The sequence below is a fragment of the Nesoenas mayeri genome (genome assembly GCF_963082525.1).
Source record: "Nesoenas mayeri genome assembly, chromosome: Z".
NCBI classification, from domain to species: Eukaryota; Metazoa; Chordata; class Aves; order Columbiformes; family Columbidae; genus Nesoenas; species Nesoenas mayeri.
The window spans coordinates 46,807,810-46,832,529 of NC_137542.1; the positions used below are offsets into that span (position 1 = coordinate 46,807,810).

Here is a 24,720-nt window from a genome sequence, read left to right on the forward strand (position 1 = left end):
TGAGAACCCTATTTTGAGTGGTATTTAGCGCTCCCCTTCTCAACAGCCCGCTGTGGACATCCCTGCTAACTCAGCAGGTTCAAGAACTTAGCAGGACAACAAAGCAGTGTTATTTGTGCTTACAGATGGAACATACAGTTAAAAATCAGTGGCTTTGTTTCTCCCTATTCAAAAAGAAAAGTGTGTAGGACGCCTAAAAAATGTTAGTGAATTTCCAGGGACTAAATTGCATGTATTTTTTTCTTGGTGTTTAACTCTCTATTAATTGTTTGGAGTTTTAAGTATTCTTTATATAAAATCACTGGTTTTTTAGCAAGTATGTTCTTTAAAAATGTGTAAAAAAAAAAAAAAGCTTGTATAACTTATACTGAAATGTATCTTGTATGATATTATATAAATATGGTCTAGAATATAGATTCCTGAATAATTTCTTAGAGGTTTTAATTGCAATAGTTATTTGACGATCATTGGTTTACTGAAGCTTTGTTTGGAATAGTTTTCTTGCATTATGAAGGAAGTATGTGGCATTTTTTTACTCTTGCTTTGACACCATTGAGATGAGATTATTTTGCCATTGACAACTCTGATCTTTGCATCATTTTTTTCAGCTGACTTCCTTAATTGATTACTGCTTTGGTGTTGGAGCCTGCAGCATAGCTTTCCAGAATTCTGCTGACACCAATCGATTAACGTGAAGGTGTTAATGTTAGTGATTTCATCTAAGAAACATTCAAAACCATGTCAGTAATCTGTTCTTAGAAACTGTCAGATCATTGAATCATATTATTTTGAACATGTTAGTTTGGCTTAATAAGGATATCTCTGGAGAGCCAAAAAAATATTTTAGTGAATCCTGTCGGAAGAACTGATGTTTATTCAATTGTTGTGCTTTAGTATAGCATACAAGCAAGCACATGCCTTAATATTTAACAGACTGTTTTAAAATATGTTCTTATTAATATTTATGGTATCTCTGAGGAATTTAAAAAAATGCTTGGGCACAAAGTATTTCTTTTTAGTTTCACCTAGGGAATTTCTGACAGCAGTGTAACTCTGAGCACCCCGCTAGCAAGTCTGTGCAAGGCTGCCGCTTTCTTTCCCACTGTACCTTCCAGATTTGCATAGCTAAGCAAAATTTTAAAATGAGCCTGCATTTTTTCCTTTTCTGTTCTAAATATATTCAGAAAAATACTGTTATGTTATACAGTTCCTCAGAGAAATTCCAAATTAGGATCAGAACTCACTGTTCAATATTGCACATAAAAAGAAAAAAGGAAAGTTTTAATTTTAAGCTTAATGCAGACCAACTTTTAAAGTATTTTCTCTTTTATTTCTTGGTGGAGTTTTCTGTAGAATGACTTCTTATAACAATGTCGATTTTTTGCAATGTGCTAGTTTATGTGTATGTTATTTGTGCACTAGTACAAACAGCTGTGTCACATTTCCTAGTTAAAATATGTGTTTGGTTGTGGAAAGTACAAATTAGTTGAATTCAGTGAGCATGCTATTAACACAAGTTTTATTTGTGCTGAAGGCACGCTAAATCAGTTGCCACTAAGCAAACGTCAAAACCAACAATGTGCTGTGGTCAGTGTAATCTCCTTATATTCAGATAGGGTCAGAACATAGACATGCTGTGAACACACGTGTGATTGTACATATGTGAGTACAGGTACACAGAAGCATATGCATATGTCAACAATCGATAGATTGATTGAGTGTGTTTGAGGTCCTGTATGAGCTGGTGTTTTAGTGACCTGGATGATAGAGTAAGAGTGTCCTTATTTAGATTTGCCATCAACTCCAAGGTGGAACTGACTGTGAACAAGCTGGAGAACAAGAGTAGAATTAAAAATAATTGTGATGAATTTGAAAGATTATTTAAGAAAAGGAATTGGGGCACCAGTTCAGTAGGAACTGGTGCCAAGTGCTGTATTTATCAAAAATAGCAGTAGAACAGAGTAAGATCCAACAGACTAGGTCACAGATATTCCTGAAAGGATGTGGGGCTTATTGAGCATCGCATAGTGGCCATGACACTGATGTCATGCTGTTGGAGAAAAGGCAAATGTATGTTGAAGTTTCAGAAGATGAATGTAAACAAAAGTCAATGATGAGAAGTGTACACTAAGCAAGGAGTACCATGTCTGCTTTCAGGAATATGAGTGTATGGGAAAGAGCACCCACAGGAGAAGGCAGTGTAGGAGGAAGTATGACGTATTACACTGCTTTCTGGATCTCTGATCAGAGTGAAGAATGGAATACACCAGGGGCTGTTTAGATCGAAAAGAAAACACTGACCACCAACTCCATAACAATTCTCAGTAACGTAAAAGGCTGAAAAAAGAAAGGAGGATACTAGATACAAACCCCTGGTATTTCACTTCTGTTCTTGGCATTAGCAGGATGTCTCATGCTAATTGATTAAAAAATCCCTAGTATGCAAGGAACATGGTCACTAACAAGGACTATGATTACAGTGAAAAATTTTTATTCTTCATGGCTTAGGCAGACAATTCCTATATTTCTTAAGGTAGTAGTGTGAGATAATGGTGGGCAGTGTGATAGTTAGGCAGTAAGAATCAGCATTTACGCAGTTCCAAGTTAAAAACCCCATTTTTACCTTCTGCATTACAACAGTTCTTAATTTCTAGTTTGTAGATAGTAAAACATTATTCCATTTACAGATCATGAACAGACTTGCAGGAGAGCATTGGAGACTAATTTATCGTTCCCCAGGGAAGGCAAGATAGTAGCAGGGTAACTTGTCTCATAGCTGGCATACACTGACTGTCAGCCTTTTGAAAGCCACTGTGCTGGATCACCCAAGCACTGAAGACAGACAATTTAACTGTGATTACTGGCTAAGGTCCAGGACTCATGGCTGCTTTTAACCTGAGAGCTCAGTGTGTGCACAGACTGCCCAGCCACTAGCGGGGGGCAGTAGAGACAAGGTACCATGAGAGCATATTCTGAGAAGGAGCTGAGTGTGAAAAGCCCCAAGTCAGCCAAATATGCTCTTACACTCATGCAGTCACAGAGTGGCTTTGCAGTGCTGCAAAGAGATCATGGCTTTGAAACTAATACAGATTAAAAAACTGTAATTCGATCAGAGCAGCCTAGGGAACTAGTAGTAGGTCTGGTACTGAAGCTGGCTTGGTACGAGCTTTGGCATTGCGCTACTTTCTACTACCACAGAGAGAAAATTTTAGTTTCTAATAGACTTAGGTCCCTTTTCTTGGTGTAGACAGCTTGGACATGTAAAATGTCCCCTTTCATAGAATTATAGAACGGTTTGGGTTGAAAGGGACCTTTAAAAATCATTTAGACCAACCCTCTGCTGTGGGCAGGGACAGCATTCACTAGACCAGGTTGCTGATTAAGTCCAACCTGGTTTTTAGCACTTCCAGTGATGAGATGCCCACAACTTCTCTGGACAACCCATTCCATTGTCTAACCACCCTCATAATAAAATTTTCTTCCTTATGTCCAGTCCAGATCTCCCCTCATTCAGTTTAAAAATGTTGCCCCTTGTCCTGTCACTACAGTCCCCAACAAAAATCTCTCTCCACCTTTTTTAAAGGCACCTTTTAAGTACTGAAAGGTACTTCAACAGTCTCCCCAGAGCCTTCTCTTCTCTGGGCTGAACAACCCCAACTCTCTTAACCTGTCCTTACAGGATAGATGTTCCAGTCCTCTGATTATCTTTGTGACCACCTCTGGATTCGCTCCAACAGGTCCATGTTCTTCTTATTTTGGGGGCTCCAGAGCCGGATGTAGTACTGCAGACGGGGTCTCACCAGAGTGGAGCAGATGGCAGAATCACCTCCCTTAACCTGCTGGCCACGCTTATTTTCCTGCAGCCCAGGATGTGATTTGCTTTCTAGGCTGCAAGTGCGCATTGCTGGCTCATGTCCAGTTTTTCATCCACCAGTATCCCCAAGTCCTTCTCCACAGGGCTGTTCTCAGTCTGTTCTCAAACCTGTATTGAGACTGGGGGTTGCCCCAACCCAGGTGCAGGACTTTGCACTTGGCCTCTTTGAACTTCATGAGATTCACATGGGCCCGCTCCCCAAGCCTGTCAAGGTCCCTCTGAATGGCATCTCTTCTTTCAATCAAATGAATTGAATCACTCAGCTTGGTGTTTGGTTCAGCTCTGTGTTTAGATGGCACTTAACAGGCCTGAGATCAAACATGAGCAAGACTGATCACAAAAATGCTAGAATGCCTGCTCACTGAATAATGACAAGATCTTGAGAAATATTTTTTTTAATTATCTCTTGAGCCATTAAGCCCAAAGGGATTCATTGTGATAAACATGGTTAGTATTATTTCTTGAATTCCCTGACTTTGGGATGCTTGACTTTTAACCTCAGTGTTCTTTTGTTGCATTTTTTTTTTTTTGACATAATGATATCTAAATCTATACTTTTACAGTGGATATGGTAGTACTTTGTATTTCAGTGAAAACAATAGCAAAGTTTACTGTATAGTTTTGAAAAAAGAAAAAAAAAAGCCAAGTTACAGGCTTCTTAAATTTTTTATAGCATGTTACTGTTGTGTTATTTTTTTACTTTTATTCTCCTCTGTGTAATATTCTAAATATTTAAATATGTCTCCCAAAAATAAAATCTGTATAAAACGTTGAGCTCCTGTTGAAGGCTCCAGGGATTTGGTGTGCGAAATTAGAACTGGTTGAATGCATTTTAAAAATAACTTTCAGCTGTAATTGTTTGCTCCAACAACTTTCACTAGTGGTCAGAAATAAGAGGCAGAGTGCAGGCCAGCCGGCTGGTGACCACTGAGGAGCTCCCAGGTCCACGTTCTGTCTCCAGGTTCCAGCTACCCCTGAGCAGCTGAGACAAGGGATGTCTTTTGTAAACTCCCCGTATGAACACATGTTGAGCAACCATGGACTGACTTGGTTTAGATGCAGTGGAAACTTGCAGTCACTGCAGAGTATTTTTAATTTGCAAGGATTTTGAAGCAGAGAGAGAAGAATGGACTTCTGTTTCTATTGCTTAAGCTTTCTAAGCACAGGTTTCTTTCAGGAGTGGGAATTAGCACTGCTTGTTCTTAATAGGTTCTTGGAATTAATCCTGGCCAAAATAAAGTCAGAGGCAAATGTTTGTTTTGTTTGGTCAATCTCCTGCACAATTTATGTTACGATCATATTAAAAAGCCAAATAGTCAAAGAAATGCACTTAGAATTCACACTTAGCATAAGCTTTGTTGTTTTCTAGTTGCTTGTGATCCTAGTTGGGTACTGATTTCATACATAAGGGTGTGTATGTGTGTCTAATATTGGTATGTATGAAAAATAAGAAAACATTTGGCATTTCACATAGACAGACATACTCTTTTATTAATCTATGAGTGTAGTCATATTGGTGTTAACATCTTGAACTGCTTTTCCTGCAACATCGTTAAATTAATAGAATTGTGTATTAGGTGACAAAGCCTGTGTATTAAAGAGCACATTATTGGTTACCTGGCTTACTAGTTAGTTGTGTATTAAAGCAGACAGTATTAAGACACATAATTAGATATTTTTATGGCCTTACTTTTTATGTATAAAAGAGCAGCAAACACAGTCTGATTCGTGGGGGCTTATTGTTGTAATTGCTATTCATGTTTCGTTGGGAAAGTACAGGAAGTATACATTTTTATCATTTAAAACCTCTAGTAGACTTATTTCTTCTGGGTATTTTTGAAGAAAATTTTGTGGAAAAATTGAAACTCTTCATTATAATGTGGATCTCAGCTATAGATAACTGATACGTGGTAAGTGTGCTTTACAAGCCATTCACTTGATTATTTTGTTATTTATAATAACAAGAAGAATTAATGTTTAGAAGTCCATAGAAAGCACTGGAGTATTTTTGCCTTTATTGAGTCATTAGTAGTAGTCATTCTGTAACTTGAATAAGGTGTGCATTCTCTTTATCTGAGGATTGTCCATGTGATTTAGCTCAGGTTGACTCTTTCAGTTGATGGTTTGTGTCGGTTTCTGTCTCTGCTGGGGTGCCAGGCAGACCAGTAGGGGTCACTCTAGGCATTGAAGTTAGGAAATAAGTAATTTTAATTACTTTTTTTAGATTGTGTGTGCTAGCACACTTGAAAATAATAAGTCCTAGAGAATAATTGTACTCATGATTTTTTGTGTTATTCTATGGTCTTTGAGTTGGGAGTATCTATATAAAACACATAGGACAGTTAACATTTTATAAGGTAGCTGCAAGGTGTGGAGGTCAGAGACTGGATGTCTAAAGATACAGTTTCAGAATGGTCTGACCTTGAGAGAGTCTTTACAACTTGCTGAAAAAATGAGTGTGCTGAAAAGAAAATTGTTCTGGTTGGATCTGCCATATTTCCATGTCCTAATACAATAAAAGAGACTGGAAAGTCTAGTGAGACAGGTTAATGGGCCACGTAAGTGCTTCAGTATTTTCTTCCATTTAAATTTTAAGACTATTTTAACAAGCCTAGCAGAAAGATACTAAGCATGTTTTTCCTTCTAAAATACACATCTATTGAATGAAATAGATGGCTGATAATATCCTGCTCCTTCTAAGTCAGGCAATTAATCATGCAACTAGTTGATAATCAATGTGGTCACTGTGAATATAAGATCCATCTGTTTCCAGTTTTTCTGTAGTGGCAGTGTTGTGGAATATCTCTTTCCCTCCTGCCCACTCCTTAAATCTGTATCTTAGGATTTGAAATATTTTCTATATAAAGTTGAAGAAGGATGAAGGGATGTAAGCATCTTAATTCTTCCTTAAATGGGGCATTTATCTGGTTTTATATTAAATACGAAGACTGGGATTTATTGTTTGTAATACTTTCATTACTGAGAATTCTTGATGGGCGATGTGTTGTACATAATGGGATGGAACTAGCTACGCTGTTTATTTTCATATTCTTCCCATGATCTTCTCTTTCACACTTATTGAAGTAGTTTCTGTACATTCGTTATTCTGTGCCACAGCTGTGCCTTCAGGAGCTCACACACAGATCTTGAGCCTTATTTCAGAATATTTTGAAGCCACTGAGAACCTTCAGTGTAAGTGGTCTGTGGAGGAAGCCCTGTTTTTCAGGAAAAAACACCGCAATCTGGTGCCTTAGCTGAGATCCAGGACCTGAGACTTTAGTTTCTGATTCAGGCAAGTCACAGAGGTCTGGTAGTTTGCTTCAGAAAAGCATGGACAATCACGTGGAGCCAGGTGAAGCTGAGACAGAGTAAGGGCATATTTGTAATACTCATAGTCTTTGCTTCAGAGGTTGCCTGTGAGATTAAAGTCATTAATTTCTGTAATACTGGTACAAGAGCAGATGGGAACAGAAAAAGGTAATAACAAGATAGCAGGCAACAGCATTGCTTGGTTTTCTGTGCCTGCTGAGATTTGCTTAATTTGATTGATGGGCAGTATTTGAAAACTTGTGCTGATCACTTTTGCACACATTCCATCCAGACAAGTGAATCAACAATTTGGACAAGTCTATCTTTCTCCCTGTTTTCAGTGAATTGGTTGAAATTCTGGTTGTATTGGTAATCTGTGCATTGTAGTAAAGAATATCTTTGTTCCTTCCTTTCGTTAACTATCCTCTGTTTACTAAGATTTGTCCAGCACAGGAGAGGGGATGGTGGAGAAACAACTGGTGGAAAAGAATATCAATCTTTTCCATGTATTCTTATTTTATAAAATTGATAATTTTGCTTGATTTAGTAGTCTAGAAAGTGATCTGCAAGCAGAGAAGTGTCTTAAAATGACTATGATATGTTTTTAATTGGAAGAGAAAAAAAAATCTAGTAATCCTGCAACAAAAAGCTATGAGCATATTTTAAGCAAATGATACTTCAATTAGCAAAATTCCTTCAGCTTCAGTGTATTTTTTTAGTGTAGCATGAGACTTCTTCTTTTTCCTTCTTCTAATGTTTTTTGTATCTCCAGTGAAACCATTGTAGCTTAAGTGAATCATGAGCTTTTCTTGATTCTCTTTGCCCACAGATATACTGTTTTTTCCAGTCATCCAGGCCTAACATACTATAACACCTTTATATTTAGCCTTTATTTCTTCAGAACTGATCTTTGAAACAAAAGCTTGGTCTCCTTTTCATTTTAAGTACGTTTTCGTCTTCTATTATGCTTACAAAATCTTTAAAAGATTGAACATGAATATTCCCATCTCTTCAATTGATGACTATATAGCAAAATTATGCATTGGCTCAAGTTAGTGGTATGTTGCTGACATGGTAGCAATTGAGATTATCAGTTTCAGTTGGGTAAAACTAAAGTTACTGTCGCATGTGCTACTTAATGTGACCTATGTATGATTTATTCTGATAGCTAATGATAAATAAGTACTGATAATTGGGAGATTATACTATGTTTCTTTCAAAAGGGTTATTTGGTTAGGGCAAATGATTATTGTATTACTCAGTGATCTATGGAATTACGTTTTGCAATTTTTTCTTCAAAAAGCTATCTCTTCTGAGGTAGATTGAAATAAGGCTTTCCAGGAGAGTTCAGGGGTTTGATATGAATTAGGAATATGACAAAATGTCAGCACACTGAACTACACTTTCAAACAGCAACTTGGTAAACAAGATACCAGGAAAAAAAATCCATTTGCTTTTTCATCCATGGGGGAAACATACACTTGTCTCTCTTCAGAATATATCCAAAGAATGGTTATTGGAGTATGTTGACAAGATCACCAAATTTGTATGTTCAGACCAAATAAAGAGAACAGGTTACAGGATCTGAGAAAATAAAAATTCTTTATCACTTTATTGACTGAAGCAATGTTTCCAGAGTTTTAAATGAGCGTATTATTCTTTTTTTTTCTTCATGTACTGCTTTTCTGTACACACGTAATAAATTTTGGTTCTGTTGAGGCTTTTTTTTCTTAAATCACAGATGTAGTAATTTACCTTTTCTAAATTCAAACTCATTTTCAGGTGTACTTAACATAAAAAAAGTTAAGACTTCACTTAAAAATGTAAAAATTAGTTTAAAAAAACAAAAGAGAGAGAAAAAGGAAGAAATACAGTTCACAGGCCCAGACAGTAATATAACTGAAAGTTGATAACATTCCAGCCACCTAGGCAGGGTGAAAAGACTTGTAACATTGTACAGCAGTAAATGTCATACTGGTTTTGGAAGTTACTGCTTGTACACTGAACTTGGTAGAGAACACAAATCAGTCATTTTGCAAGAGAAGAGTAAAGGAAACTGAAGCTGGAGGAGGGACCAAAAAATGACATGGAAGTGCACTGCAGACGTTAACATAGATCCTCAGTCTGGGACCCTTTTGAATGATGTGCCTTCAATGCAAAGATGAACCTCTGCTCAAAGGAACTCTCTTAATTCATGTGTTTTTCAGTGGAAAGGTCTGGTTATGTGATGCAGGCTGTTGTGTCTCATGCTTTGGGATTAAAGGTAGTGGAGAAGGAACTGTAAATTACTGCAATTAGTAAACATTGTGTTTGTGACTACGTGCGTTTTTCTTAGTCTTTCAGGAATCCTTTAAAAATGTTAGCTTCTTTATTGTAAACCTTTTATAAGACAACAGCCTATGGCACTAAAATCTATACTTACCCACTAACAAAGAAAGATGCCTCTAATGCATAATGAATCAAAATATTAGTTTTTCTTTTGACTTTGACTTTAACTCCATTGAGTTTAACTAGGAAATCAGACAAGTCATTGCTTCAGCTTAATGTGCCTGTCTAGAAAGAAGCAATGATACTGCTACAGGCATGCTTTGAGCAATGGCTTGGGCATTTACTCAGTTCATATATCCCTGTCATAAAGAGTCAGTTTCTGTTCTTTTGAAGTCAGATGCAGTGATGTAGGCTTTCTGTGAATTATTCACAGAGAAGAAAAAGTCTTATGTCTCTTCTAAACCAGAAAGAAATGCCTGTGACGTACATTTTCCTGTAGTGAAATAAAGGAATGCTAAAATAATGCTGTAAGTATGAGCGAAGTAATTAGTAATTTAAGATTTTTGCATGTTACAGTTAGGATCTGCTTCAGGAACATAAAAGCTGAATCTAAAAGGAATTACATAGTAACATTATCAGATATGGAAGTCATTTTTATTATCTAAAGATTGGAATACCAAAATGTGTTTGATAATTCACTTTCAAATTCTGTACATCTTCTATGCATCCATATGTCAGCAGCTACTCACAGAGTCTCTATTTCCAGTCCTCTTAGCTCCTATTTTATTACAGTGGAAATTTGTGGCTTCTTGCTTTTCCTGAGAGAACCCACTCAAAGGTATGTCCATGAAAATTTGAGAATGATTAATACTGAGTAGTGTATCTTTGATTTTTAAGGGTGACTCAAAATAGATCAATTTCACTGAATGGAGAGAGATGTTTCTTGCGCTTTGGATGGATACCTTGCACTGCAAATAAAGCGAACAGTTCTAGATGCAGGGTTCATTTAAAAGTAGGTTTTCTTGGGTTTGTTGGTTGTTTTGTTTTATTTTTTTTCATAATTGGTTATGAATTGCTGCCATCATCAGTATCGGCATCAAGGCTTTGTGCCCAGATATTTATGCATATCAGACAACTGAGATGAAGAGAATTTCCTGTTTTCTGTATAAGCACAAAGTACAAGAACCAGACTTGGAAAGGACAAAATGTAATTTGTCTTCAACTTCTTGTCTAAAGATAGTCCTCTTGATAATTTTGAGTTCTTACAAATAAAAGCTTCTGTAGTAAAGGATTTTATGGCAGAATACAGAAGACTTATTTGTCTTCAGTTTCTTTGTTTAAAAAAAGAAAGTAGTTCTAAAGTAAGTTTCTAAAATATACATAAAATAGCATGCTATCTATACTGTCCATTGTCTGGAGTACTTCCTCTTCCCACTAACTTCAAGATGATTAGAGAGAGTTTGCTTTTCAGACATTTGGCATCACATACCTTGAGTGTCTGACTGTTTTTTTATTTCCTGTTTTCCCCTTAGATCTGTACATATTAAATATGCATGTTTTTGTATATGTGCAAACAAATGCTGACAGCTGACCATAGTATCTTAGATGACACAGTTTCTGTTAGTTGTGTAGCACGTTAGATGTGGAAAAATATTGAAGATATATTTGAAAGCCATTTGGTAAGATCAAGTCCTTGGTTTCATTATTCTCAATCATTGTAAATAAAATATTGGCTTCTGGACTGAGATTTTCCATCACAAGTAATTAGTACACATTGAAATTCTTAAGTTTCAGTAAGATCAATTAATCTGCTTCTGACTAAAAAATAAAAACAAAAAAAAAAACCCACACACCAAAAAGAAAAGGGAAAGAAAAAGTGTTTTGCCAGAGTTAATAAACTAATTCAGTCTTGTAACTTTGTGCTGTTTCTTTTTTGTTTGTTTGTTTATTTTTCTTTGGAGCAGAAATTGGGAGGTTTTATTACAATGGGAAAAGTAAGTGCTTTGTACCTGAAACTTGATCCAAACTTACCCAGATGACCTCTTAATATTTCGGTTTACCTCAGGTTCTTTTGCAGTCTGAAAGCAAAATTCTTCTAGATTTTTTGCAGCAAGTGCTTTGCAAAAACATCAGGAAAAGAACAAGATGCTTCTAATAGTTATTCTTTTTGTCTGAAAGAAGTTTCAGTGATAAAACTAAACTGAAAATAGCAAGACTGCTGTCATCTTTTTCCTCCATTGTTAGTAAGCTTTAGGTAGTCCATTTTGTTTCTACTGAGAAATAGCAAAATATGTACTCTGCTTGCTTAAGACATTATTCACTTGCATTTCTGTTATTTTTAAAGCTTGGATTTTGCTAGTTATGTAGGACTTGGATTTAGTCAAGCTCTCATCTCATGCTGCTTGTCTAAGTGAAGGGATAGGAAATGCCTTCTCTGAGAACTGAGTCTTTTATCTCTTTCTGCTTGAAATTGAAAGAATTTTCTGAGTGTCTGAGGTGGCCAGTAGTTTTTATTTGAATTCAAAAACTGTTTTCAATTATAAGTAGTTAGCCTGAATACAAAGCTTAACTTAGAGAGACTGAGGAACACTTATCCGTTGTGAAGAGTGACTTTTGGACCATCGGCATCTTTTTTCCCCTCTGCATTTTTTTCTTTGAAACAAAGACTTACTGCTTCTGTCTACTGTAAGATATAGAATGGAGAACAAGTTCTTCTGAGGTCTGTGCTGTGATCAGTGTACCCCTAGAAGTTTCATGATTTCAAGTTGTTCAGGTACTTGTTGTAACAGGCTGGCTTTTTTGAATCACTGCCATTTACTTTGTGCTAAAACTGCTTTGAGTTTTCCAGTTGGACTACTTGTGCAGAGAGATTCTGTAAGGAATGTTTGTATACTGTAATTATATCCTTACAAGTTACTCTGTAAAATGAATTTATGTTGACATGATTTTCTATTCGAGATAACAAAAAGAAGAAACTAAAAAATGATAAAATGAATATTTTAGCTGCAGGACAGTTCAGCCTCTACCCAAGAACTTTTCAGCATTTAAATCAATACAGTTTGAAAGACTCTCATGCAAGTTGATACAATAACCTCTGAAATACTAATGATCAGTTATTGCTTCCATTGGGAAACTGTACCAGTCCCAAGCATAAAAATGGTGATTTGAAATGTCTTTACTAAGCAGCACAGAAGTCTGCAGAACTAAATCTCAAGTAGTTCTGGCTCCCTAAATGGTAATTCCATCTTTTTTTAAAAGGTCAACTCAATTAGATTTTGGCAAGATTGAGTCTTCAGTGTCTCTTAGTATATTCATCAGGACACACTGGCTGGGAGTTTGCAAGTGTCCATGCACAAAACAGGTTAGTAATACATTGGTACCAGTACAAATAGATTGTCCTCATCACCGCTTACACAAAACACTCATGAGAACTGTGCAATTCTTTAAGCACTAGTGGCATGATATAATGAAGTTGTATTCCATTAAGCACTTGTATACAAGAGAGCAAAATGTCATCACCTGAGTGTGGCTGCATTTCTGTGATACAACCTCATCTGCTCCGTCAACTAGTTTTGCTCTGATCAATAAGCAGTTTTCTGTGGCCTTTCACTACTGTCAGATGTCATTGAATGATGTAAATACACGTCAGAAACTAGAAACTTGACAGCTCACCTAGACTGAAGAGAGAAGTGTGGGAGTACTGCCTGGATAGAAAGAAATGACAGCTGATGTCTGCTGTGTATAAATGATTTGATATTGCTACAGACAAGATTTTTCATTTTCTGTAAGCATACAACAAAATGACTGTGGCTTGTACAAGTCAAATAATTCAAAAAGAATGAAGAGGAAAAAAAAGACTATATTACAGAACAGCACTGAACACAATGTTTTAAATGGCCCACTTACAGGTTACCTTGTCTTTTATTCTTGTCTTTTGATACTAAGTCTTGAGTCCTACTTGCTGTTAAGGAGGATTAAATCAATATTGAAAATGTTCTCCTTGGTGGTGTACGATGGATAAAAAGTCTATTCATGCTAGCATGCTACTCTTTTGAAACATCAGAGAACTCACTTCTTCTATATTCGTCACAAAATCAAAACATGGAGGCATTTGGATTGGTTGGGGTTTTTTTTAGTTATGAAGGAGATTTTAAAACTTTCAAAAATAGGGGAGTAAAGAAGAAAATAGTTATATTTCTTAGTGGGGAATTGTAGATGAAATGTGCAATATTTTTCCCATTTTACTTTTTTTTGTTATACTTTATTATCCCAATGTGGATCAGCTGCCATAGGAGTTAGAACAAAGAGCAGAGAGCGTAGTACTATTTATTATTTCATTTATAGTTACTATATTATGGGTCTTACACTCTGCAAGAGACTCTTGCTCCAGTTTTACCATAAGAAGTTTACAATACAAGTTCCAGACCACAGTTTTCTGGGAGGAGAGAAGGTTTCTGTAACAGGGGTTTGAGCTAGATAAATGTTTAAGCTGTTTGAGCAGGAGCATAGTAATTGGCTTTTTGTCTTGAGGGCTGGTTGAATCCTTCCTATGCAGCATAAACATCTTTACTGTATTGGCTACTGAATAAGAAGGAAAAAGTGGAAGTTGTGATTTTGAAGAGAAAGTAAATATGTTAGTAAAATGAAATCAGTTTCTAAAAAATGTGTGGTTTTAGTAATCTAAAGTAACACCTGCTGGTGTATTAGCAGGTAGAACTGTATTCTGGCCTACCTGTGATAGCAATCTCACTGCTACCAGGTTGCCCTCCATGCTGCTCTCCTGGCCACTGGCAAAACTGCTGAAAAGACAGGGGTGTTATCTTTGTGTGTCAGTGTGTGCATGTGTATACAGGTGTGTAATGAAGCTACCTGTCTATCATATCCAGTTGAGTCTTTGGTACCTTAATAACATTATAAGCTTCAGTGTTCTGATCTGTTACACTGAAGCATGATGTTTATGAAGAAAAGCTCAAGAACCCTCAAGTTCGGTGCTACGCTTCCACTGTGACAGGCTTTGGTCAGTGCATATGTACTGGAGCTTTAGTCTTCACTGGTCACTCACTGTACAGTCTGTGTATAACAGGATGTCTCAGCTGAGAGTCTTGATGTCACGATTCCTACTGGTTTCTGGATTCCTTAGTTCAGGCTCTAGAGTTACCGTCTCCTCTACATCTCTAGGAGGTTTTTTTACAGGGCTCTCAAATGATAGTTATCTGCAACTGTAAAACTTAGGCCAGGCTTCTTTGTGAGGGACATGCATCTTTGTTAAGAATAGCCAAGGAAAACCACTCTGAGTTAACTGTATTCCATATTATCTCAGACATCCAGTCTTACCTCTATGTTTACCTTATATTGTTAATTATTTGGTGGGGCTTGCCTTTTGTCATATATAAGGAATGGCTAGGTGTTCATGTGTTGTTATACATTTGCGATGAGTACAATGGGAAGTAAAGTAGGCGATGCTAATTCATTAATTGCTGCTCTGCTAACATACTTAAATAATTTACTGTGTGATGAACTATTGTGATGAAAGGGCGGCTGCTGGAAAGCTCTGTGTAGGCTGATGTTTATTTAAAAGCAGAAGATTATTTTGAGTTCATTTTCAATTTGGCTTATGAACTCAGAGTGGTTATTATTGCTTTGCAAACAAGAAATGTCACTCTTTCTGATATGCAAAATGACAAAAATTATTTTACAACAGTATCATTATGTGTAGTATAATTGTCACAAAGAGTGGTGTGAAGATGTAGCTGTTAAGTGGGACTGTTGTTGCTGACTTCATTGTGGCCAAGTTATTACCCACTTTTTTGTGGGTGAGAAAGGGAGGTGATTGACCTCTGAGGTCGAAGAAATAATTACATAGGAGGAAAATACTCTAGCTGCAGTCTTGTGCGTCTGTACTCAAACACCTTGAGAATGGTTACTGAAATTCTTTAGAAGGTAGCAAGAGGCTCCGCTGCAACTCAGTGTTTTTCTGGGCTTTAGGATACTTATTAGGTTTAAAACAATCTACTACATATTTTATGCCTATTAGTTATTATTTTTTACTAAATCACCTTTATTTTACTTCAAATATTTGGTTGCAAGTACTGGCAAGTGAGATTAGATATCTCATAGTCCAGTATGACCACTTCAAATGCTGTAGCTTCCAGAATACATTGAGAAACACCAAATGAAGAGGGTAATGTGCTGCTTTCCCATTGTTCACAATTCCACTCTTGATCTGATATTTAAAAAATTATTTCTAGAGCTATTTCTGCTGCAGTCTAGAAATACACTTGCAATCCTCCACATCACTCCACAGTGATACAAAGATTAAAACTCATTTGTGATAACAGGAAGTTGTGTTGTCTCCCCAAACATATACTGATCATAGCAATTTTCCTTACCATTCTGGGCTTTCTCTCTGTGTATTGTATATATTAAACACATGGCCAGGTTTTCTTTTGGTTTGGTTTTTTTTTTTTTGTTTTTTTTTTTTTTTACGGATTTTGCAGTGTGTGTCACTTCAACTTCTTGTTCCTTATTAAGACTTCAGAGATACAAACCAGTAGCTCAGTAATTGCTTTCTTGAATCTGCCTTTAATAATTACATTTAGCAAAGCTGTATCGAAAATTAGAAAGGCAGAGACTAATGGAAAACTAGATTTTTCACTGAATTAGAAAGCAAGACAATCCATATATTGACAACATTTCAAGTTGAAACAGATCAGGAAAACTGTTTTGGACTGTCTGTGCAAAGAGGCAAACACAGGCCTGATGTGCAGTGGCATCTGCATTTTATACAGGCAGAGAAACTATAAGAGATTTCATGTAAATAGGTGTCTTGAGAGGGGACAGTACAAATCTGATTTGGAAGCAAGTCACTTGAGGTTTTTTTTTAGTCAGAGAACTTCTTTTTCTTGGCATTAACAAAAAGTCTAGAAAGTATAACTTTTCAGTCGTTAAGCTACCTTGAAATGGGAGGTGGGGGAAAGAGGAAGCATGTTTTAAGTTCTTATTTTAGACTGGACCATAATCTATGGCAGAATGTTTGTTGAGGTTGGTATAATAGCACTGTGAGCAAGCTTGTATGAAGTGCATAGAAGAAAGAAGGTACTGGGTCATTGTTTATGCACTACTGGGACTTTTCATCAAAAAATTAAGGTATTTGAATTCCCATTTTAAGAACAAGCAAAAACATGAAATCTATCTTCAGACTTCTATTCCTGATATGTTAAATATTTTAAATGCCTTTTATTACAAGCAGGCTATGTATGTATGTATGTATGTATTTATTTATTTATTAAGCACAGTGTCTTCATTAAAAAATGGATGCTTTATGCTACCTTAACTTAGTAATTAAAACAACTTTAAAATGTATACAGATCTTGCAAAGTAAATCGATCATCTCACAGTTATGTATTGTTAGTTGGCTATAAAAGCTTGTAGTTACACAATTTGTATTTTAAACCAAGTTTATTTACTGTTCTATTTCCACATGCTTCCCATTTTCATGTTGTAACTGAGCTGCTTTGTTGATGAAGATAATTTAGGTGTCTTTTTGTCTTCTGTACTGTTTTGAGGTTGGCCCTTGCTTCGTTTATTGTCTTAGATAGACACTATGCTAACAAACGTTATTTTAATATCTTCAGCATTTTTGGAGACCCTTACTTTTACTTAACAGTACAGTGCCACTTACATGCTACACATTTAATAGTAGTTGACTTCATAATGCTTTCTTCTGCTGCATTTTAGGACATACAGAATTGGGCATGTCTTCCCTGAGTCTTCATGAGATTTGGATTGATGTGCATCAATAGAGTACAGGTTCTGTGATTTTATGACACCATGAAACAATTTCAATAAGCATGGGAAAACAGAGTTTTGCTTATGTAGATTTATACAGTTTATTCATTGGGTATTAAATTCATTTTACTTTAAATTTTACTTATCATAGGTTGATGATTTGAAGTTTTCCAAAGATTGAAAAGCATTCATCTTCTCCTACTGGAAACTTCACCTTAAATCCTAAACATATAAGACAGATTTGAAATAGTAGCTTTCATTGTGTTATATACATGTATGAATCAATATGTAATCTTAAATGCATGATTAATAAATGTTGGTGATCTGATAAACTTCACCATTAATCTAGCAATTCATGTGACTTACTGAGAGCTCCAGTTTAGTTTTTGAACATTTGTTGAGGCAGAGTGCTATACTGTTCAGTGATAACAATTAAGACGATACTTTCAGATCACCAGCAATCTGAGAAATTTCTCTCTTATTTGTAGAACCCATACAAGCTAATATTACCCTTGTTTGGAATGGAAGTAGAGAATACATAAGAATCCACTGCCAGAGTCACAGAGCCCCACCACAAAAGTGAGGCATGCTTGGGATTCCCTTCTGACTCTCTGGAATGGCTATTTGAGCAAACCAGCATTACTTTTAATTTAGGAAGGAATTTTTCAATTGTGAGTAAATGTCACTGTTTGATCAGTGACTTTTGGACCTGACTGTTTTTTGTCCCGCTATTTGGTGGGAATGACGAAAGGCTCTTAAGAAGAGAAATAGCTTAAAGCTAATAGAAATATCTGTTGTCTCCCATCCCACCCACCTTCTTCAAAATTTTGTAGCAGGATCTTCACAGAAACAACAGGTTCAGAATATCACTTCATAAGGCAGAATAAATCTAACTTGTCAAGGTAGTTACTCTGCAAAGATGAAGGGCAAGTTCCTGCTCAATAATATAGAACTGTACAAATTTGTAACAGAGCAAACATCTTCCAACTATCTTCCCAAAAATGAGCACATAAAATGAAGCAATGTTTTTTGTATTTTTAACTCCTTCTCCTGACTTGGAAGGAACTTCCATAGGATCCTAATAGAGTCCTTTAGGTTGGCAGTGGCCCCTGGAGGTCCAGGCACCCCGACTCCTGCTGAGAGCAGGGCCAACATAGATCAGATTGCACAGAGTCGTGTCCTGTCATGTTTTGACTTTCTGCACTACCTCTCTGCGCCTCTGCTCCAGTATTTATCTAATGTAGACTTTCTGATGAAACTATCAAATAGGCCAGATTTGGCTCTGGATCTGGTAATAGTCTTATTTTTCTAGAAACACTAGGTGAGCTTTGCACGCAGTAATTTTTCATTGTTTTTTTTTAAAAAAAATGATAGGAGATTTGATTGAGAATATTTTCAGTGCAAAGAAAGATCTGAGAGTAGACTCATACATTTTACAATATTTCTATTTCTGATGGGTAGAATTTTACAAGCTATTTATTTTTTGGATTGATGGGGTGACACATCTTGAGGGAAGACTTTCTTGAAGCCCAACATATTGGGTAATACGTACATAGAGCAACAGCTGTCCAAAAGCATTCAAGTCCTGGTATTTTCTGAAATTATTTTGTACCTATCATCTTATCACTGTAAACTACAGTAATGCTTCATATCTTCCTTTAAGACTATTACAAATCCTATCAGTCTCTACTGTCGGAAATGTTATGTTCACTTTTACTAGGCTGTTACACTTTAATGGAGAATTAATGGTCAAGATCTTCCAAAACTGGCATATAATACAGACATAAGAAAATGTCACCCTTTTAATGCTAGCAGTTTTTTACCTGCACATTATAATGAATTGGTTTACTCTGTTTTCTGTAGTCTTAAAGAATAATAAGAGGAGTTTGTTTTACTTAAAAATCCTTCACTGGTTTCATTCAGTATTTGTTAGTAATTGCAGTGATTAAGAAGTTCTGAGGAAGAATAACTTTTTTCCTTTTATGTATTTCAAGAATACCTGAAGGATGAATACTATTTGATGATTTTTCAATTATGTAGTGTTGACATATGCGAAGAACACTGCCTATAAGAAAATTCTTCAGTGGTTCATAGTTTTGCAGGTTATTGTCTTTTTTTGAGACTTTTATTCTCTCATGAGGTAGAGGAGCAAAGACGTATTTTTTGACTAAGAGTCTCTTTCCTCCAGTAGAAAAATCAATACTGCATTTTGTGGAATAGCTCTTCTATTTCCTCCTCCACCTATTTAATATACCCTGGAAGGAGAAGTTGAGAAATGCTGGATCTGTGTGTAGAACAGCAGTGATCTCTGCAACAATACAACTTACGTTAAATGAGCTACATACCAGCACCGGCAGTGCATGGAGGAGCTGACTATGGCAGATATTTGGGCTTGTGTGTGCACTTGCCAGGTTTAGTGGTGAGTATTTTTGATTCCCCTCCTCCCCCCATTTTATGTGCAGTCCTTATTAGAAAGCTGTTCTTGACAAAATCAGGAGGAAATAAGTGTCAGTGTTAGTTTCTCATGTCCTAAAATAGGGCCCTGTTCAACAGTATGCAAGGTGGGATGTGTTTGTCTGTGTGGGTGTGAGTACAGTGTACATCTCTGCCCTACATCCACTGTGTGTCTGAGGGCTTGGGTTTTTAACTTTTGGCCTCTGACTTTTGCCCAAGTGGGATGCTCTAAGTAGGTTTTTCTAGGAAAAAGCATAGAATAAGTTGTTCAGCATTGCACAAGTTCTTGGATTTTAGATCTAAACTTTCCAAAGTGACAGTGTTGTGATGACGTGCGTTAATCTCAAGGCCATACTTTCCATGTATATGGTTTTCCTGCCTTTTAAAATGTGTTTTGTTTTAGTTTTGTCTTTTGGTTGGTTGGTTGGTTTGATTTTTATGTTTGCTTGTTTGTTTGTTTGTTTGGGGTTTTTTTAGTTCTTCTATAGAAAGAGCCCCTAAGGACGTTGTCCTTTGCTCATTTGTTCCCATGACACTTCAGTCCTGTATACTGATCTGAGCAGACGCCGAGTGGGGAAAAGTAGTGTATGCCTGATGTCTGCAAGTATATGCAGGGATACTGGGTTGCATTGTGTGGAAACTTTAAATGAAAATACGAGTACTTGAATTCACAACCCTTGTTTCTTAATGGTTTCCCCTTTTCCTGCTTTTTAAGCTTTAGCAGGCGACTGAGAATGAAGGGAAGGGAATATATAATAACCTGTGGACATGGAGCTTTTAGGTTCCTAGTATAGACCTCTGGACTAAGCGGTGCCTGAGTTTTTATCATCCAGCTGCCTCAGCAGCAGTGGACAGAGGAGGAGGTATACCATGTGTTAGCAATGGGTTTTCACAGCAAGCAGATGCAGTGACATACATTTCTGATTCATACATGATGAAAATGGTTGTTGCCCTCAAGGTTACAGGAGCTGGAGTATTTCAGGCCAAAAGCCCCTTCTTCTGCTCTTCCTTGACCTGCTTATTTTAATGGTAACATGGTATGGTCTTTTCAAGTGGTGTTCCCCTGTGCCAAAGTGTAGATTCCTGTCCAGCATCTCTTTCTCACCAAAACTTAGAAGCATCCTCCAATCTTTTTTCTGCTCCTTAACATCATAGAAGTTCCTGAACTGTCGAAAAGGATTGTCTAGGCCTGAAATTTGCCCTGACTTTGTGGAGATGCTATAAACTTTCAGCCCAAATGAATTTGAATATTGTGAAAATAACAGACCACCAGCAGTGCTGATACCATTGGAACCCCTATATTGTGCACATAGTCTGTGCAAAGTTTTGTTAGGAGTCAGTTTTTTTCCAGAAGTTTATAGGTTAGCCAGATTTGCCTCCCAGCTGTCTTTCTGGTTTTCTTGTCCATATCTTGGGGATATTTGTATGAAATGGTTTGGGTTTTGTTTTGGGTTGGGTTTCAGGTTTTTGATTGGGTTTTTTGGCATGGGTAAAGTAAAATGTATTTTTCTTTAAGTATGTATTTGGACTGTCTCAGCTGTAACTTTCTGAAAATATTTTCTGAATCACATGCCTAGTATGGAAAATCTAAGCCCAAAAATTAAAGATTGGCAAAACTGTAAGTAACTGAGAACAGTCTTGTAATGGGAAATATTAGATTCTTCTAATTGCTCCTAGCACTGCCATAAAGGCCTAGGGTATATTTGATTAAATTAACTCCATCTCAGGACCTCTTGAAATGTTATTGAGAATTAAAAGTAGCAGTAGGGTGTGTGAGCTGCAGCATGAAAAAGGAAGGTGCAAGGTGAATGCAAGGTGAATGTCCCTTCTATACCGCTTCAGTTTTCATACCTGTGAAAAACATATATGGATGAAACAAAAGGTAAGTAAGGACAAAGTATGGAAAAATGAGCAGTTGCTTGCTGAGACAGTTGGAGATAAGATGACACCTCATACACACATAGGGTAAGGTAAGTTGCATTTTCTCTGCCTTGTAAATAGAGAAGTTGCACTTTCTGTAAATACGTAGAATCAACTTTTGCTGCAACTGAGAACTTAAGGTAAGCTAAGCAATGTTTACATTCCTTCTGCAGGGAGGCGATGGAGACTCAGAAAAACAGAGCCTTTATAACAAAAAATATTTGAAGAAGTTATATGTGGCAGTGTTTTCTGTGAATGGAAATGGCAAAAAAAATTCTATTGAGTACAAAAAATTAGAATTGGGAAAGTCACGGAGGTTTGCATAGGGGAGTGAAGTTTTCATTAAGTTCATAATAAAGCAAAAATAAAATTTGAAACCTTAGAATTAGAGGAGTGGCAGTATCACATTGTGTTTGTAATAATTTCTTATTGTTATCTGTCCTTATTTTTTTTCCTTGATAGTACTCTTGAATTTGTCCAACTGAATTTAGGGGTTTAAGTCCTTATGGATTTCAGCAGGGGTCTTGGTTGGTATCTACAGGTGATGAACGTGCAGAGTTTTCAAGTACAGTAAATGGAGATTTCTTTTACACTCAAGAATCAGGACATAGAAATGTGACTCTCAAATTTCAGTTAAAAATTATTATATAAATACTATTTCCTCATAGTGCTGCGTTTAGGAATCTACTGGCTTTTATTACTGAATTGCTCAAGCCAGATGAGCTCTTCAGTAGTCTGTGCTTGGCTGTTTGTTTAGTATTTTTTTTCTTTGAGGAGAAGGTAGTCACAGATTTTTACACCTATGAATGATGCTTTTTGACTCTGATACTTCTAGTTAACACTCAGGGAGATTGGCATATTGTGTTATCTTCATTTCAAGCAACAGTCATCAATTAAACATTTAGCACAATTTTCAATCATCCGTTGCCTGTGACTTTGTTTGTAGCATGCAGGGTTTTATATCCATGTTTGCAGAATCAGAATAATTTTATAATTTATTTAAAATCTTTCTGAAATGTGTTGGATAAATAGTACTTTATCTGGCTGAATACACGTGCAGGCATGTTTGCCTCACTATCTTCCAAGTGACTGAGAGACCAGTTGCAAATTAACATAATTCTCACTGAATCAATTTTCATTGTCTTTGAAATGATAAATATTTAATTGCACAACCAGTGTTGTCTGGTAGGTTATTCAATCTTGTATTGCAAAATTGCTAATAGGATATCTTAATTACATATATCATCCTACATATTGGTTTATATTAGTATTTCTACTGATTTTGAACCTATAAAATATGTTGACAAAATTGTACTGAATGTAGCCTCCATGAGCAGTTTAGATGTTGCCTTTTTTTCAGAGTTAGGTGTTTTAGTCAAATTCTGTGCTGCACTAGCTTATCCACTAATGCCAGTACAGTTCTGCATGAAGCATCTGTGATTCAGCTGCTTGCTGTGCTTTATACGCTAACTCTAAGGAAAGCAAACTAGGAAATACTTTTCTTTCTTCCCTGCGTTCTTCCATTGTGTTCAAGTCAAAACTGAACCCTGAGTCCCTCTGAATTTCACACTCATCCTGCTGTACTTTTTGGGACACCTGCACCTCACAGACTTCAGTCCCACAGACGTACCTGTGACAGAGTCAGGCTGGCCCCTCGGCACTGAGCTGTGTCCAGGCCTTGCCATGAGCTTTGTAGTTTGTGCTGCCCACGCTCCAGCTATTCTTATGCCGTCAGCAGTTCCTGAATTAGTTCAAACATGGCTCAGGAGTATCTGTGTTCACTGTGGCCACCAGGCCAACTGCAATACAAGTGCCCTGTTAGTCACAGCATGTAAATTCAGAAGCTTAAAAACTTAAATCTTCATTTGGGCACAATATTTTATTATTTTGGGGTACTGTTTTTGATAGCTGCTCATTCAATTTCTTTAGTAGTTGTGCTGAGTTTGTGGCTTCCATTCTCTCCACCTTTTTGACACATGAAGAATCATCTGATTTTCTCTAGTTGGATGTATCAATAACTGCGTCCTGGTAACCTGCTTCAGGTCTTGTTTCAGTCACAACAGGCTTAGTCTAGCAGGAAATGAAACTGCTTTATAGCTCTTTGAGCTTATTTCTTTGTCCCACTTTGAATTACCATTCCAAAGAGATTAACCTGTCAGGGGAATCTTTGGTGAGCAGGATGGCATTCTCTGATAAATTTAGACAATGACTGTTACTTGCAGAAATGAGTGCTGATGTTTGAAATAGTGCTGACAGTTGCACGTAAGAATAAGGCAGATGGCAGGCAATAGCAGAGGTAATTATGTTTCCATCTTGGAAGACAAACCAGTGCTGGTTTAGTGAAAGTTTCGATGGATTAAGTCCTTGAAAAGAAGTGTCTGAGAATGTTGCATCCATCCTGATTGCTCATCTTCGTTATTAACAGAATAGCATTTGAATCCTCTGTTGTGGGCTTGAAGACAGACTAATCTCAGTATTTAAATGTAATATGTGAAGGAGCTTTGCTGTGCTGAACAGACATTTAGAAAAGCAACCTTCTTTGACTACTGCTTTTGAAAAATTATTTGGGTGAACTACTTACGTTTACAGGTAAAGGGGAGCAGAGGCTTACTTGTTTTACTGCAGAGACCCTAATAAGAAAAGGTGCTAGGTGGATATACAGTATTTCTTTCCTCTGGTATTTACCATGAAGAGTGTGGAACTGATTTTTAATAGCTTGTGTATACTGTAAATTGACTAAATAATGTTGTGTTTCCTCTTCATATGTTTTTATGAGCCACTAGCAGAGGAAAAGGCTAAATTCATCCAGTATGAGACAGTGTAAAGACAGCTTCCTTGAACTGTAATGCTCATCACCTCACTGTGTGTATTTTTTTTAGTATGTTCTTTGACACCGTTGGGCTGTTTTGGTTTGTAAACAAAATATCTGTGGTTTGGAGGTCTTAGGTGATCTGGATGTTTTCCAGATAGTAAATACAAGTGTAAGCAAAGTAACACAGACTTAAAGTTTCTAGAAAAAACTCATGCTTAGCTTCTTGTATAAAGAAGTTTCTTGCAGCTAGTTGGCTGCAATATGGGCACACTTTCATTTGATTAGGAGTTGCATC

General features: G+C 36.7%; 1 protein-coding gene across 1 annotated transcript in view; it reads left to right on the forward strand.

The window, feature by feature from the left end:
• Nucleotides 1-24,720, forward strand: part of SNX24 (sorting nexin 24) — a gene marked incomplete at its 5' end in the record, with an annotated part of 93,785 nt that overhangs the window by 14,011 nt on the left and 55,054 nt on the right. The window lies entirely within an intron of this gene.